We start from the raw sequence: 18323 nt of genomic DNA on the forward strand, positions 1-18323 counted from the left end.
AGCTGTTATAACTTGTGGCCTGTGTGCCCTGTTAATGTATAACGTAACGATACCGCCAATTACAGAGCAGTGTATCATCAATCGGACCAATAAAGCGTAAAACACGTACGAGCATTCTACAGTCCTTATTGGTCCTGCTTCCTACCTAGCCCAGCCAGTTAAGTTCAGAAGACCAATCTCAGCCTTTGTAATATGAATCATTTATTTCAAACATACTGGGTTTATATACCAAGCAGACAGACCACATCGTACTAATAAAATAAGAAACAACATTTGTACAAGAATTAGCCAAATGTATCTGCGAATGAGGGAGGTAGTAATTAATAGACAGTGAATAATTCAAGAATGGTAAATCGTATAATAATAGTTCAAGGGTAAAAATAAAGCTCGTAACAAGAGGAACAGGAATATGAATAGTTTAGTTATTTAACAAATATAGGATAAAAATATACTAATAGTATTGGTCCATAAATGGATTCCAAAAATTATCATTCATTATGTTTACTGGGACATAACGGAAACAAAAACAAAATTTTTTTGGATATTTTTCATCTATTAACCCACCATAAAGAAAACATGTTCATGGGGTCTCTACGATTTTTCATGTGACATATATACATCCGTATATATTAAAATGAAGATTTAGCCTAATATAGGTTAAATAGGCTAATGGTTATTCAACCTAGTTTTCTAAAGCTACCATACATATATATCCGTCCATACATACACATACATATATACATGTACACATACTTTAGTGATGGACATAAGCATAAATAATGGACAAAAGACAATAGCATTAAAAGACATTTTATTTCCTACAATTATGAGTAAATTGATAATAAATAGGTAAATAAATACATTTTCTGATTTGTTTTTTTGAGCGAGTTAGTTTTCTACGGGGTGAGGTCGTTAACTCCATCCCTAACCCTCCTTCTTTATCCAGGCTTGGGACCGGCATTAGCCACAGAAGGACTACAGGCGGAGTTAAATAAATACATATTCAATACTGATTTTTATTAGTTACATTTTTACAATGAAGAGGACCCGTATTCTGAGGAAAAACAAACTTACTTTTACTTATATATGCCTGTCAACCATCGTGGAGGAGCATAAGCTAACCTCATAGCATTTTCCACCAACCACTGTCCTGGACGATCCTTTCTAGTTGTTTCCATTTGCTATTCATCCTTTTCATGTCTGCTTACGATTCTCAACACAGTGTGTTATTCGACCTTCCTCTTCTGTTTCCCTTCAGGATTTCAGGTTAGTGCTTGATTCGTGATGTAGCTTGACGATTTCCACAATTTATAGTCTATTCACTTCCATCTTCTTTTCTTAATTTCCTGTTCATTTGGAAGATGAATTGTTCTCTTACACAGTAGGGTGTTGCTGACAGTATTCGGTCAACGGACATGAAAAACAAAGACTATAGTTTATGAATTGGACTAGTTAACACATTCTGATATATACAGTTGCTTAACACCGAAAATGACGTAAGTCAATTGTATGATTTAAAGCAATATGAAAGTTACTGAAAGGAGTTTGGTTTATTGTTTTTTAGTTAAGCAAGTTCAAGATTCTGAAACTGAATGATACCTAATCAAAATGAAGTCTGTTTAGATTGTGAATAATATTGATGACAAGAATTATATGGTTCAAGGTGAATATCATTCATAAATCACTTGTGTATTAATGAAATTGACCTGTTCAAAAGTTGCTAGGATACGCATGATGTAATAGTAAACAATTTGAAAGCCTATACGTACTCAAAGTCTATGATTTATGAAGATAGTTATTACACATTGATATTTATTTTTCTCTAAGCTTTGACCGATAATAAGCAATTTTAATAGTTGAGATTATTAGTCAATTTAAACTACACGACCATGAAAAACCTCAAAGCACTTGACGGCCGTTTTGTCCTATTTTGGGACTCCTGAGCAACGTACATCCACAATGTCGCCCTGCGAGATTCGAACCCAGGACCTATCGGTCTCGCACGCGAACGCTTAACCTCTACATCACTGAGCCGGCATCTAATTTCATTAGAAAATCAGATTTAACCTACTATGTTCATTAAAAAAAACTGTTCGATGATTAAATGATGAATATTTTATATACTGTAAAAGATTTTCTAGGTTGTGAGCAGCTACGTTTGCTGTCATTCCACAAACAGTGAACGTTACCGTCTTTGAACCTAGGTAGTATAGATTCAGGGCACATTATTTAGTCTGAAATGACATCGTAACAGATCACTGCTAGTGTTTACATACTGGGTTATGGTTTAAACAACTGCATTAATCTTCAACTAATTGACCAAACTAAAACATGGATATACTTTTGGTTTATTTAATTGATATCATTGAAACTCTATTAATTACTTGAAGGATTGTGTATTACATTATCATTTAGTACTGTACATCTCGAAAAATGGAATAGAATCTTGGTTAATTAGATATGAATTATCAAATGAGTAATATAGTTAGTGTTGGGGATGTCAGATCCCCCAAAGATCACTTGGTAAATGTCTTATTTTTGTAATTCTATTTACAAAAAAATCGAATTTCTTGTTTTCGCGCCATTTTCATTTTCATGTCGTATTTCCCACTTGAGAGGACCTTAAACGCTATTGGTTCGTTGTCTCTTTTAGTATACTATTTTATAACGTTTCCTAAGGACATTTTTAATGCTGTATATATGCGCTTGAGTTGTGCTTGTTTTTCATGCTTCTAGCTGCTTGTGGAATATATTACCCTATTTGAATCTGAACTTCTCTCTCTAGTTAGCCGGCTGCGACACATTGGAATAGTTAGCTGATTTGGTCACTGAGTCTTCGTTCCATTCATAGATTAGGTGAACTCGTAATCTTTTCAAATATAGCGGTTAATCTATAAGTATGTAATTGTTTTGAGAAGTATATTGTAGTACATCTGTACAAATGTGACAGTTGATAGTGTAAAATATATCTGTATGATGTAAATGTAATCAGTGTAATTTTATCGGAGATTGTATTTATGTTTTAGATGAATTCGAAAGATCATATTAAGATGTGATAAGAAGAGGAAGATTATCACAACTATATGATGATATATTAGTGCAATATATTTCGAACAATCTGATCACACATTACATACTTGTGAAGAACATTTATACATAAAAATTCAAAGTCAACTAGACTGGAAATGGGGGTGAGAAGAGGCAAGAATAATAATAAGAGTGATAATAATAATGTGAACACAATTTGAAACCTAACCACTCTGGATAATAAGTCAATAATACCAAGGTAGGTTTAAGGTGAGAACAAACTGTTTTTGAATACGCAAAGGGGTTTGAATTTTTGTATGGCTAAGGTTTCAATAAGCTTTAGTATACGCCCTTTTACATAAAAGCCGGGTTAGGATAAATCTTATGGCGTGTTTCAGTTATATGTTTCGCAATAGAGAATGATGGATGTTTATCCTCTACCCTTATTGGGTCACTTGATTCTATTTGTTTCTACAACCATTTAGGTACATATTCACATACTCTGATTTTGAGATCGCGATCGCTCCTCCTTATGTATGTGTGACCTCACAAACATTTAAAGTGGTAAACACAGTGGGATGTAACACAATCGTTTTCATGTCTTTTAGGTTTTCGATGAAGCATGAACCTTGTTCTTTCTTTGATAATGACCTTTTCTGCGCAATACGTTTTGTGATGACTGAGTTAAGCCTTTGTTTCAATAAAACGCTATTTGAATCACCTCTAAATGGTAAGGTGATGAAGACAGGCTTTTTCCAGCAAGGCTATAGTATGAATTTCAGAGGATAGCCATTTTCTATTAATGTTTTATTTAGCAACCTAACACTATCATCAATGACGTCATTTGTACAAACACGATCAAACTTGTTGAATAGGCACCTTATCAAACCCCGTTTGTATTGCACGGGGCAATAACTATAATAATTAAGGTATTGACCTATCCACGTTGGTTTTCTAAAAATGGATCATTTGATCGAGCGATTTTTTCATCTACTTAGAAGTATATCTAGGAAGGGAAGCTGATCGTTATTCTCCTCTTCACATGAAAGACTGATATAGTTTTGGACAGTGTTAAATGTATTCAATAAACAGTACATATCCTCATTTCTTCCACAAGTAACTAAGATATCGTCCACATATCTCATATATAGTGACATGTTTTCGATTAGGTCATCAGCCAGATTTTCAACATGTGCCATGAACACATCTGCTAATAATGGTTCGAACGGTCTACCTATAGCAACCCCATCAATCTGGTGAAAGTACTCACCTTCAAAAGTGAACTGAACATTGTCAGTACATAATAATATTAAATCTTTAAGAATTTTTGAAAGGACACGTAATTTAAGGTTGTTTAAAGATATATAGTCACATAATATATCAATAGTCATATTCAAAGGTACATTTGTGAACAAGGAATTCATGTTAACTGAACACATTGTCTTTCCCTTGATATTAATATCACCTAATTGATCGACCAATTCAGAAGAATCCTTCAAAGAATACTTAGATAAACGTTTTCGGATAGGATCCAGCAATTTTGTTAGTCATTTAGCTAAGTTATGTGTAGGTGTATATGAGTGATCAGATTGTTCGAAATGTATTGCACTAATATATTATCACATAGTTCTGATAATCTTCGTCTTATTACATTATCGAAATTTATCAAAGGGACTAATTGCTTTAAATATTAAGTTGTATTTATGCACTAAATTTAGGTTGCTCTGTTTGTCAGGAGGAGCATCGGCCTCGTGACTCCAGAAGGAACTCGGCTTTCATCATGAGACGTCATAGTTCTTCTAAATGAAAACCTTCTGACTCCCAGGGCAGAGTTTTAAAGGTTTGAATAACTTTTTCTGGTTAGCGTTTTTTAGCGAGTTAGTTTTCTACGGGATGGGGTCGCTAACCCCATGCCCAACCCTCCTCCTTTATCCGGGTATAGGACCGGCAGTAGCCCCGGAGGGCTCCAGGCGGAGTTACTAAGTTTAGGTACTTCATTTCATTGTTGAAAAGCCATCTGACAAATGTGTATTTTTAATGAACAAAAGGATTTTTAACTTTTATGCGAATAAACACTTCCAATGGACTATTTGTTATATCATGAGTTCATTATATACGAGACATGGATTTGTCAATTGATTTATAAAAATAACTAACTATGATTTTGAAGAAATCTCAAGTAAAGCCATATAAATTCTATTGTATCTGGTGTCTATATTGTTAGATAGGCGCATATCAATGAGTTATATTTTATCAGGCAATGTTCATAAATGTCCTATTGAGTCTTTATCGATCACAACTGGTATATTCTTGTATATTAAGCCAGTTTTGTATTCCAGGTATGACAGTCAGTCGCTATAAATGTAACAGTAAAATATCTACCTCTTCAGATAATCCATTCACAGAGTTATATATACTTTCCAGAAAAAAGAATTGTAATGTGTCGTTTAGAAAAGAGATGAATCACTCAGTGTCTCAATGTCGCATAAGTTGTCCAAATAAACAATATCACCACATGTCCCTTTTTGGTCTAATTTGGTCACCTACATACATTCATGAGTTGTAAGTAAGATTATTCAACTTTTAATGAAACAGCTTATATCGAAGTCTTTGTTTTGTTCATGTGTTTGTTTAAGTTGGTTAAACGTTAGCTGTATGGATAGTAACTGGATCGAACAATGGACTATAACAATATATATAGGTAAACAATGAATTTCAAACTGAGAACGTGAGTTATAAGTAAAGTTAAATAGAGGCTAGCAGTGGAATCCAGTTTAAGGCATGTTTCGTCCAAATGGGACTCGTCAGCTGGATGTGCCTGAATCTCAGAGTTGATGTTCACTTTGGAACCCGAATCCACTACCGTTCGCTTCAGACGTGAGTGCTTTTCATGTTCAGAAGTTTAACGATCGTTTCAATATCTTACATCTTCGGTACTTAAAAACATTGTTCTATCAAATATGAAATTGGATTAATAATCGATTATCTATTTGAACTAACTCTTTCCGATAAAATAAAACAAGCAAGCAAAGAATTGGCTGACTCCCTGATGGAGTAATGTTTAGGGATAATAGTTCACTTCTCCTTCAAATGTCATTTGGTCATATCATTCAATTATTGAAGAGATATTAAGAACTAGTTGAAAATGGGCTTCCACAATGCATTCGGTAAAATGTCACTAATTCAAATTCTATGACGAATCAATTATTATCATGTTTATTCACTGTCTTTTATCTAAAACAAGTTTTTAAACAAGTATAATTCATACAATATAGTGGCTGGATATATATATATATATATATATATATATATATATATATATATATATATATATATATATATATATATATATATATATGGTTTGGTATTCTAATAAATCTCACTCAGTATAGCATGGTAAAATATGTCAACCAGAAACCATCCAATTTGAAGTCAGTAAATACTGAATTATCAATTCATGGATGTTATTACTTTTATCATATTGTCAATGAACTGTACCATTCTTTTTATTTACTACAATCAAAATGTTATGGGACATAGTAATCATAGTCGTGATATTGCTATTACATTAAATAATATGAGATTTTGGTTACAGTATAATTTCGACTAGATTTCCTTAATTATCTTCAAACCTCTCTTCAATATGTGACATGATTAATTTATTTCGATTTCACAGATTGAAATCATGAGTCAATTGAAGCTAGACCAACATGGAAAACCTGGAAGCACTGGACGGCCGTTTCATCCTAGTATGGGACTTCTCAGCAGTGCGCATCCACGACCCCGCACCCCCGCGAAATTCGAGTATAGGACCTATCAGTGTCGCGTGCGAGACCACTAAGCCTTCCGGCATCCAGCGATGTTAATGTCTAACTTCAACCAATCCACGAGGTTGCGCCACCGTATACCATTGTCTTCAGTGAGCTGATATCTCACAACAGACCTGATTGAACTCCACTGGCAACGGCTTTCACTAGAACTCCAAGAGTATCTCTTGAAGTCAGTCACTGGTGAGCAGATGATCATTATCAGAAGTTAGAGGAGTCCCATACTAGGAATGAACGGTCGTCCAGTGCTTCCAAATTTCCATGGTGGTCTAGCTTCAATTGACTCATGATTTCAGTTTGTGAAATTTCTAAAATCTTCACACGTCCCTTCTGATTATTTCGATTTGTGTTTAAAATTCAAGTGAATCTATTATAACCAGACGTTTACATAGTCATGAAATATTCAGATACCAAATGAATATCTAAGTAATTTTAATAGTTGAGATCATGAGTCAATTGAAGCTAAACCACTATGGAAAACTTGAAAGCACTGGATGGCCGTTTCGTCCTATTATGGGAGTCTTTTAGGTGTTAATTTTCTTGATTGTATACATTTAAAAGACATTTTGTGAACTGACACTTAATTGAATTAACTCACGGATTCAAATTTATGCCATACTTATTTGTTTTGATTATTATATAAGTTCCTTGTGGGCGGCCTATGTTCCTTCATGAGGGGTAGGAGGCGTAAGTATTATACAAGTTAATTGGGGGGTTTCCATTTTTAAGAAAACGAATTTCATGGTAGATATTTCAAGTATTATTTTTGATTGATTTGAGCAGTTTCTGCTGTCTGAATATTCAGCAAACTGGAAACCTGTTCACATCTCATTGAAGGATTGGGTCTAACAGCAAATCCCGAAATGTTATCATGACAAATATCTTTGACTGTAAAGTTCTTTAAATTGAACTTGACATGGTCAGTAAAGGAAATTTAGTTAGAGTTTCGTCGAGCTTCTTGATGGACTTGACTTCAGATGAAAAACCCTGACAAAAGACAATGACTATCATGTTAGGCTTGATAACACCAGCCTCAACGTGACCAACAGTGACAGTTTCAATACCTCTAATATTGCAAATGTCTTGAAGAGAAATTCTGAGCGGTTTTTTAATGAGTCTTAATGAAGATTCTATTTTTATCCACAGCCTCTAGGAATGTATAAATAGAATCATTAATACTCTTCCTATCCCTCATTCTTGTTCAATATAGAATCCTAATGGGCGGCCTACGTTCCTCCACTAGGAGTAAAAGGCGTAGGTAAGTAGGTATCTCTCACTTTTGGTGCACAATGTACTTACTGTACCAAACACCTGTCTGATTATTTCTTCTTGTCAATGTCTGTTACAGTGCATAATAAAAATACTTTATTTCATCATGCACATTAAATCATAGAACTTTTCGAAAGTTTGTTTCTTTCCTGTATCAAAATGTGATATATGAGATTTATTAGTAAACATGATAATTTCTTTAGGTTTCATTTACACTCAAAACTTTTCACCGGTTTACTCATTATTTCACTTTTCTTATGGAGCATAGGTTAGCATCATATTTGTAATAACATATTTTATCTCATTAGTGAAGATATTCATCTTGTATCTTTTCATTTATAATGTAGTTCAACAGACATAAAACAATGATTTTATTCCATTATTCAAAGCCGTACATGGAGGACAGCTGACAGACGCAATCCAAGCGAGGACTGGAGTCAGACAAGTCTTCTTATTCTCCCCTTTCTTCTTCTTCTGGTGGTTGACTGAAGTATAAAGACTTCCACATCTGACAGGAAGCACGGAATAGAATAGACAGGTTGGATGCAGTTAGATGATTTGGACTTTGCAGATGATTCAGCTCTTCTGTTCCGTACAAGCGAACAAATTTAGATTAAGACAAACAATATAGCAGCAGCCTTTGCATCAGTAGGCCTCAACATACACAAGAGCAGGAGCATGATCTTCAAATTAAACACAAAGAACACCGACCCGATCACACTTGATGGAGAAGCTCTGGAAGAGATGGGAAGCTTTATCTGCCTGAGCAACATCATTGATAAACAATGGGGATCCGATGCAAGGACAGCGTTCTCACACTTAAAGAACATATGGAACACAAAAAACTGTCGACCAGTATCACAAGCGACCCCATCCCGTAGAAAACTAACTCTCTAAAAAAGCGCTAACCAGAAAAAATTATATATAATTTATACAATAATAGTTTAACCTTGTGTTTCTCAATAATTATGTCTTAATCAATATTGACGTAGAATTCAGAAACAGTTTAAGCTTCATTCCTCATATATATCTCCTGAATTTTATCATGGATAATTAGTTGGGTGTGTGTGTGTACATGTGCAATTATATGTACTCATATCTATAAACTTAGTCTCTTACCAATTGCTAACGTGAATCCAAACATATTCGAATATGTACATGTGTATTGTATTGATGTATCATTTGTCGTCAACTGGGTCACAATTAAATTAAAGGCTTTACTACGTATTTTTAACAAAGCATAGTTACATATAATATTGATGTGTACATGCTCATATTTTCATATTGAGAAATAAAAATAAATGAAACTTACTTACTTACCTACGCTTGTTATTCCTCATGGAGGAGCATAGGACGCCCATCAGCATTCGCCATCCAACCCTGTCCTCAGTAATCCTTTCCAGCTTTTTCCAGTTGTTATTCATTCTTTCCATATCTGCTTTTATTTCCCGACGTAATGTGTTCTTTGGATTTCCTTTTTTCCGTTTCCCTTCAGGATTTAAAGTTGGGACTTGCCTCGTGATTCAGTCCGGGGATTTACGTAATGTATGTCCTATCCGTTTCCATCGTACTTTCCTAATTTCCTGTTCATTTGGAAGCTGGTTTGTTCTCTCCTACAGCAGGCTGTTGCTGATGGCGTCCGGCCAATGGATGTTGAGTATCCTGCGTAGACAACTATTGATAAATACTTATACCTTCTTGATGCTGGTTGTTGTAGTACTCCAAGTTTCAGCTCCGTATAGTAGAACTCCCTTGACGTTCGTATTGAAGATTCTCACTTTGGTATTGGTTGACGGTTGTTTTGAGTTCCATATGTTTTTCAATTGTAGGAATGCGGCCATTGCTTTGCTCTTCCAGAGTTACTTCTGGTCCCAAGACCGGGTAAAGGAGGAGGGTTGGGCATGGGGTTAGTGACCCCATCCCGTACGAAACTAATTCTCTAAAAAACACCAACCAAAAAAATTAATGAAAATTCCATTAATTTTATTTTGTTTTACTGTGGTAATCAAATATTCTCTTCACATCATAACATTGTTTCTTTCTAGAAGAGAAAGATGAGAGCTAAAATGTTGACTTGTTTTTATATGAATCAACTTTTTAAAAATTAAATCAGGTTTTTTCGGGGGGGGGACTGTAAATATTATTATGGAACATAGAATGGAAATTGATCAATTAGACTACATTGAGTAACTGAGTATAACGAACATCAGTGGGGACTTAACTAAAGTGTGTGAGGTAACAATATTTCACATCTATTTTTTGACACTGGACATAATCAAAAGTAAAAAAAAGAACTGTTGTGAATCGTATATTTTTATTGGCTCTTTAAAAATCAATCGTTTTACACAATATATCTGTTCAATTGACCTTGAAGAAAAGAGGAAAGATAAGTTAGGTAGTTGAAGGTAGTCGGTGGGAAACCGTCAACTATCTTCAGCTATCTGACATCGGTGATTATTGCACTGATTATGATACTGAGTGATAGGAGTTTTAATCACAGCAGTAGTAGCAATTTCTCCAAGATCGAAGACATATCTAGGATTCCCTATCAACCATTTCTGACCAGCTAGTATTAGAAAATGTTTAATCATGATGCTAAGTTACTTAAGTCAGAAATTATAGCACGATTTAATCAACAGAATACGACTACTAGACTGCAAATGTGTTTATTCAAAATCATTTGGATGACAGTTAATTATTATGATACGACAATAGAACAAGACAATACTAAGTCTTTCATGGTCTCTATCCATTGGGTCCTTGACGTAGCTTTAACAATGCTTATACATCAGAAATCAGCTTATTAAAGTAGATGACACAACAGTAGAAAATGTCAAACTACATACCGAAACACATACTGAGTATCCTTTGGAATCTATAATATTCTATCTTCTCCCATATTTTGTCCTTGACAAAACGTATTTTACATTACACATTTAAATAGAAAAGTTAAAAAAGTATAGTTTTGAACTATTAACTGAAGAAGACATATTTAACAAGTAATGTTATGAACACTGAGAGAACAAAACTGATTATCCTATTTAGCTTTCATCATGACATATATGATTTTGTAACATCCCATTATATTTAACAGTTTACATGTATATGGATATATTCAAACATAGGGAGGTGTAATTGAAAGAAACAGTTGTGATGATTAGAACATGAACAAAAATTTTTTCAACTTCGATATCATAATCTTAGATAAGGACCAAAGTTTAAGAAAACATGTTACCCCTAAATATTTAAACACCTAAATGAATCATATGAATAATCTTAAAACAGCTTTTATATACTTGGTTAGAAATTCTCAAAAAAATGTCGTTCGGTTTATGAAAACTCTTAAGAATTAGAAACTTTAGATTCAATTGTTGAGTTTAAAACCAATTTATTCTCACTTTGATTGTTGTCAATGACAGGGGTGATGTGAGGGATGATTATTCTGTTTATAATATGTCATATCTCTCCTCTATACATTTTCAATAATCATTTTGATTTAATTGACCTTTTGTTAATTTTCCTAGATAATGCCTTGACAAATAAATGGTGAATTAGATTTATAATTAATTGATCACTGGTTAGTTATCAATGTCATGTGTGTTAAGTCCTTAGTGAAGATTGCATTCTGTCGATCAAGATGTAGTATGTTCACTAGTTTAGGTGACTCGAAATCACGTGCACTATGTTACTAAAGCGTGCTGAATAGCACGAAACCTAGGTCTAGGGCTTTTTGTAGAGTACCTCTAACCACTACATTACAACCGAATAATATTGTTCGGTAGATATATCAGACAGTCTTTAAATCAACTACTTTTATTTCCACGAGTAACTGTTCATATTTAAACGAATAGTTTGACAGAAATTGGACAGTGAATATAGAAAAACATTGTTATCCGGATGACATCCAGACAAGCTTTTCGGTTAGATGTTGGAATTCTTTAAATCTCAATCGCTGAGATCATTTCAAACATAATTTCTACATATAATATTTTTCTTGTCCCATCAAACTATTTCTCAATTGAATAGTAATTGATTTGGTCTGCTGTATATCATCGCATTCTTTTTTCCAATATTCCTTGAAAATGTATTGACTTTTAGTTGGATTTCGTTCTCTCAGCTGGGCGGTTTAGTCGTGATGTTTTTATCGCTCTTTTAAACGACATCATCATGACAAATTTCAGGTAGAAGTAGGTTTTTCGAATTCCTTCACACATATCTCAGTTTGCCATGTCAACGTTTATCTTGATCGGTTACTGTTGACCTTTAACTTGTTATTGTCTAAATATTTATTTTGACTGTCTCCCTCCTTAACTTGATTCTTGATGTTTCTTTCTAAATGTTTGTCGGTTTTCTATTAGCCTTGCATAAAATACTTTAGTTAGCTCTGTTTATATCACGGTGGCATTTTAACACTAAATACGAGATTGATCAATTGCAGTCCTAAATAACAATGGGAAGATACAAGTAAAACAACACCAAGTGAATTTAAACTTCACCCCATTGTACAAGCAACTGGATGTCAGGATACAGTAGCTAAGTGGATAACGCGATGGCGTTTGAAGTGAGGGGTACTGGGTTCGAGTTCCAGAGTGAACATCAACTCTGAGGTGCAGATACATCCAGCTGACGAGTCCCAATTTGGACGAGACGCGCGTCAAACTGGATTCCACCGCTAGCCACTATTCATCTTTGCTTATAATGCTTGTGAATAAAGATAATATCGAGACAATCTGTACAGTATGCACATATGCCAATAAGAGACTGATCAATTGCAGTCGTAAATATCAATGGGAAGATTCAAGTAAACGATACAAAGTGAATCTAAATACGAAATATGTTGAAAGGATTATATTTCATAAAGAAAAAGTAACTGTGAGAGAAATGAAAAGACAAAGCTCGTGGGATCGGTTGTGTGCCAGCTCGTTAAATAACTTTGTACTTCATTTGATACTGAATTATTCATTTAACACGATAATAAGAATGGAGACATGCATACTGATGTATATATATATATATATATGGAAAATTTACATAGATGAAAGGTCACGATTCACGATATATGAGTACATACAATACAACAAATAAGATTACAATGATGTATGTAACGGTTACATAAGTATGTCGTTTTCGACCAGTTCACACAAAGATTTTTATTCATAATTTGATTGTAAATCTATGTGTTTAATTTATACAGCTGTATTATTGTTCCAAATGGGTTCAACACACAATTTAATAAGTCAAACTATATGCACAAAATATCATTTATCAGAATCGGTTTTGTGGAGATTTTAGTAATTTCAATGGTTGCAATCATGAGTCAAATGAAGTTAGACCACCATAGAGAACCTGGAAGCACTGGACGGCCGTTTGTCCTCGTCTCCCGCGAGACTCGAACCCAGGACTTATCAGTCTCGCGCGCGAGCGTTTAACCATTAGATCACTGATCATTGTTATATCATTCTAGTCACATAGTAACTGACATCATTTAAAAGTATTGGATAATCGTTTTTATCCTACAATAGGACCACTTATCTATATATTATTAATAATTATAATGAGTTATAAGAAAACTTCAGTTCCTTATAGTTAAAATTAAGTGTTTACTTTCTTTGAAGCTTAAGATTGTTTATCTTTTTCCCCTTCTCAACTATTTACATCATAATCATTGACTGGTATTATATACATTTCATTCTATGGGGCAAAGATTAATGCGTCAAGGTCATGTTCTTTTAAATGGATCAAAACGGAAGTGTTAGTCTCTATTTATGCATAATATCTATCTATCTATCTATCTATCTATCTATCTATCTATCTATCTATCTATCTATCTATCTATCTATCTATCTATCTATCTATCTATCTATCTATCTATCTATCTATCTATCTATCTATCTATCTATCTATCTATCTATCTATCTATCTATCTATCTATCTATCTATCTATCTATCTATCTATCTATCTATCTATCTATCTATCTATCTATCTATCTATCTATCTATCTATCTATCTATCTATCTATCTATCTATCTATCTATCTATCTATCTATCTATCTATCTATCTATCTATCTATCTATCTATCTATCTATCTATCTATCTATCTATCTATCTATCTATCTATCTATCTATCTATCTATCTATCTATCTATCTATCTATCTATCTATCTATCTATCTATCTATCTATCTATCTATCTATCTATCTATCTATCTATCTATCTATCTATCTATCTATCTATCTATCTATCTATCTATCTATCTATCTATCTATCTATCTATCTATCTATCTATCTATCTATCTATCTATCTATCTATCTATCTATCTATCTATCTATCTATCTATCTATCTATCTATCTATCTATCTATCTATCTATCTATCTATCTATCTATCTATATCTATCTATCTATCTATCTATCTATCTATCTATCTATCTATCTATCTATCTATCTATCTATCTATCTATCTATCTATCTATCTATCTATCTATCTATCTATCTATCTATCTATCTATCTATCTATCTATCTATCTATCTATCTATCTATCTATCTATCTATCTATCTATCTATCTATCTATCTATCTATCTATCTATCTATCTATCTATCTATCTATCTATCTATCTATCTATCTATCTATCTATCTATCTATCTATCTATCTATCTATCTATCTATCTATCTATCTATCTATCTATCTATCTATCTATCTATCTATCTATCTATCTATCGGATGTTTAAACTATTTTATTTTATTTTAGAAAGAGGGAAAGAATTATTGATTGGTATATCCTGTTCCTTATTTGTTTTATAGATTACTATATTAGTTAAAACTAATACTCATAGTAGGCAACTTATATAATCGCCACGGTATAATATATCGTTCATGTTATTGTGAGGAAGGAATACGGGTAAGCTCGAAGAAGTTGTAAGAGTCTCAGAACGAACCAAAAATATTTCATCCAATCACATTTTGGAAGAATATTCTAGAATTCCTACGTGTAGCTTCCCGATTGAACAATGCTAACAACCCCCTGTATACGGATCAGAGGACTGTAATGATGATTTCGTTCTTCCCCAAAACTATAGATACCTGACTATTTTGTACTATAATGTACACTGTCTGGAATAATATTCCTTTCATTAGTCTTCTGTCTTCTCATTTAGACTTGGAAGGGTTCTAGTGTTCTAGTGCTCAAGTTATACGCGGTATACCAAGAAAAACCTATCTAGATATAACAGTTATCTAATCGGTACAATAATTTGAAGTGGATGATTATTAATTATTTCGTGACTTCCATTTTTCTTTTAACCTTGATTATTATTTTTTCAATAGTTGAGGTCATGAGTCAATTGAAGCTAGACTGCTATGGAAAACCTGGAAGTACTGGACGGCCGTTTAGTCCAATTGCGGGACTCCTCAACAGCGCGCATCCATGATCAGGCCTCACGAGATCCCATAGTAGGATGAAACAGCAGTCCAGTACTTCCAGGTTTCCCATAGTATGTGATTGAGCATATGGCTGTCAAATCCACCCACGAAATAATGTTGGGTCTTAATATCCCTAAGTTAAGAATGATGTGGCTTCATTCAAAGCATATCTCACATAGACTAGAGTAAACATTAGAAGTGACTTCGTGCTAAGGATAAACAACAGTTGATATGAACTCATCCGAATCGTAATCAAACTCGAGCTTGTAGTGACACATTTATCACGAGAACACGACTGGTTTAATAAAAACAATCATTATTATAACCAACTGTACCAGTGTTTATTTTAATGTGCTTTTGTTTGACTGTGCTAATGACAGCTATATTGTGCTTCCATTCTTATAAATACACTTTTGATTGTGACTTCGCGCGAATTCGGTTACGTTCTGTAACCAAGCTTGTATCCTGACACGATCTTGGTATCCTTTCGATGCCACGAGATCGCCAGCGAATATATCTCGATTTGGTCCATTAACTGTCTTCTGATATTTGGCTTCTCGGGGATTTTATGGATTTATTTGGTTACGTTCAACCTTCGCCTTCTGATTTACTTGGAATGTGTTCATAGTCAATCCCAACTCGACACCACGCTACAAGCTCACTGAGTACTCCTGCTTCGCACTGAACAAGTTTCCCACAAGAAACAAATGCATTATGAGGACAAATAGTAATTGATATGACATCAAGATTTGGTTCTTCTGAAATATTTTCCTCAAATTTATTAAGAATGTCATTGCAGAGTAAAGGATCATTAGAAAAATCAGCATCCATCAAAACTACACCAGGTTTTCGATCACGACTGAGTTCATTCAACATATTTTCCTCACATTTGTAAGGACTTTCATCAGGAATATGTGAGTCATTAGGAAAAACCATATCTGGTACAATAACATGAGAAATCTGACAAATTGATTGATTAGAAACTGTTGTCTCTCAAGGATACTGAGTTTCATTTAATTCTAGTCTGCTATGTGACTCTGTACCGCTTTTCGAATTTGTAGATAAAGATAAATGATCATTAAAAACACCCAACCTATTAGGATCAGAATTACAAGTCTTAGCATTAGTTGCGGCGGAATGAACCTTAGTATGACAAAATGACTGAGTGTGTCCAATATTACCACATTTTAAGCATTTAGAATCATGAAATACACATGAATTAAATAAGTAAAACCTGTCGCAGGACAAACATTCATCAAACTTGTGCTCATCCCCGTGAACCGCATCGCAACTCCTCAACGAATCATCTGCATAACCTTGAGTACACACTGGATTGTGATGACGTAGTAACGTAGTGGAATTTTTGATGACCTGATGAATCATTTTACGAAATCTTCCTCCTTTACCACATTCGAAATTTGTATACTTAACATAGTCTAGCAGTAGATCCTTGAGAGTTGTATATGAAAGCGAAATAGGCTTTTCTGGTAAAGCCATAGTTTTTAATAAGCTGCAAGCTTCCTTTTCGATCAATGTAAGGATATGTGCCACATTAATAACATCCTCATCATCTTCCTTGGCCATAGCTCAGAGTTCGAACCTTTCAAATTAATCTTCAAAAGGATCAAAATCTGAATGTATGTTTACCCGTTCCATCATAGGCTCTATCGCGACGCCAATATGATAATTAGGAGTATTTGAATTATAGTACGAAATAAGATTCGCAGAAATAACGTAATCGGATAAAGAAGTACTATATAAGCACAAACGAACGTACTGTATTTAGAATTCGAAGTCCAGCATTCAACAAGTACAAAGGAATCATCAGTTCATTCAAACACTTCATTGTAATACACATCGCCGAATAACACTGCAAAAGTACATGGAATCTATAGATTACCGAAAAATACTGGGTGAATGATATTTGGTTTTTAATAGAGGTATGTCAGCTTTAAATGCTTAACATATAGCAATAGTTCTATATGGATATTTTACTTCTTCCATAAGATTCAAGCATCTCAAAATTGAATCTTTGGTTAGACCACCGTCAGAATTATCAGTGCACGAAAATATTTGAACGTCATTTTCACTAACAAGTAAAAGAACACAAGAAAGACCTTTCTAATATTTTGTTGATGAAATTTCAATAGTACCATTGCTCAGTAGCTTAGGGCTCATGATAGAGGTGACTGAAAAATTTCTAATCCTTGGGTGAGCATCACTGCATTAACTGCTTCTAGAAATAATGTGTTAAACACCTCTAGTGCCAACAACAAATGAATCAAACTAGGCTTAGCTTGCAGAATCCAAACTAAGGTTTGGACCGAAGAATAACTACCTACGCAGTTTAGATACGCGCAAAATTTACAACTAAAGGAATCAATAGGAACAAATTACAAGTGTATACATGGAGGGATGTTCACACATCAAGCCTTCAATGTGGACCTTACGTGGGTGTCTGCCATATTCTGCGCCAAGATTTAATGTTGTAAGTGAAAGCGACTGCATAATGTTATTTAAAATAATCAGATTTTGGCCCACATTGTGTATATCTTCATTCTCTCAACATATGTGACGGCATATTTAACGAAACTGACAAGAAAGGAGGAAATCTAGTCCTTCACATGAAGTTCATGGGGACTTTCGGATAGATTACAAATTCTTGAATTGTCTTGACGAATCACTCAGAATTAACTCAAGAATTGTGCGTGTTTTCAGATTCAGTCCGCGAAGCGAAAGCTCTGGCAGAATCACTAGTGATGTCTTCACGGGTAGT

Source organism: Schistosoma haematobium, chromosome ZW, assembly GCF_000699445.3.
Source record: "Schistosoma haematobium chromosome ZW, whole genome shotgun sequence".
Classification (NCBI taxonomy): domain Eukaryota; kingdom Metazoa; phylum Platyhelminthes; class Trematoda; order Strigeidida; family Schistosomatidae; genus Schistosoma; species Schistosoma haematobium.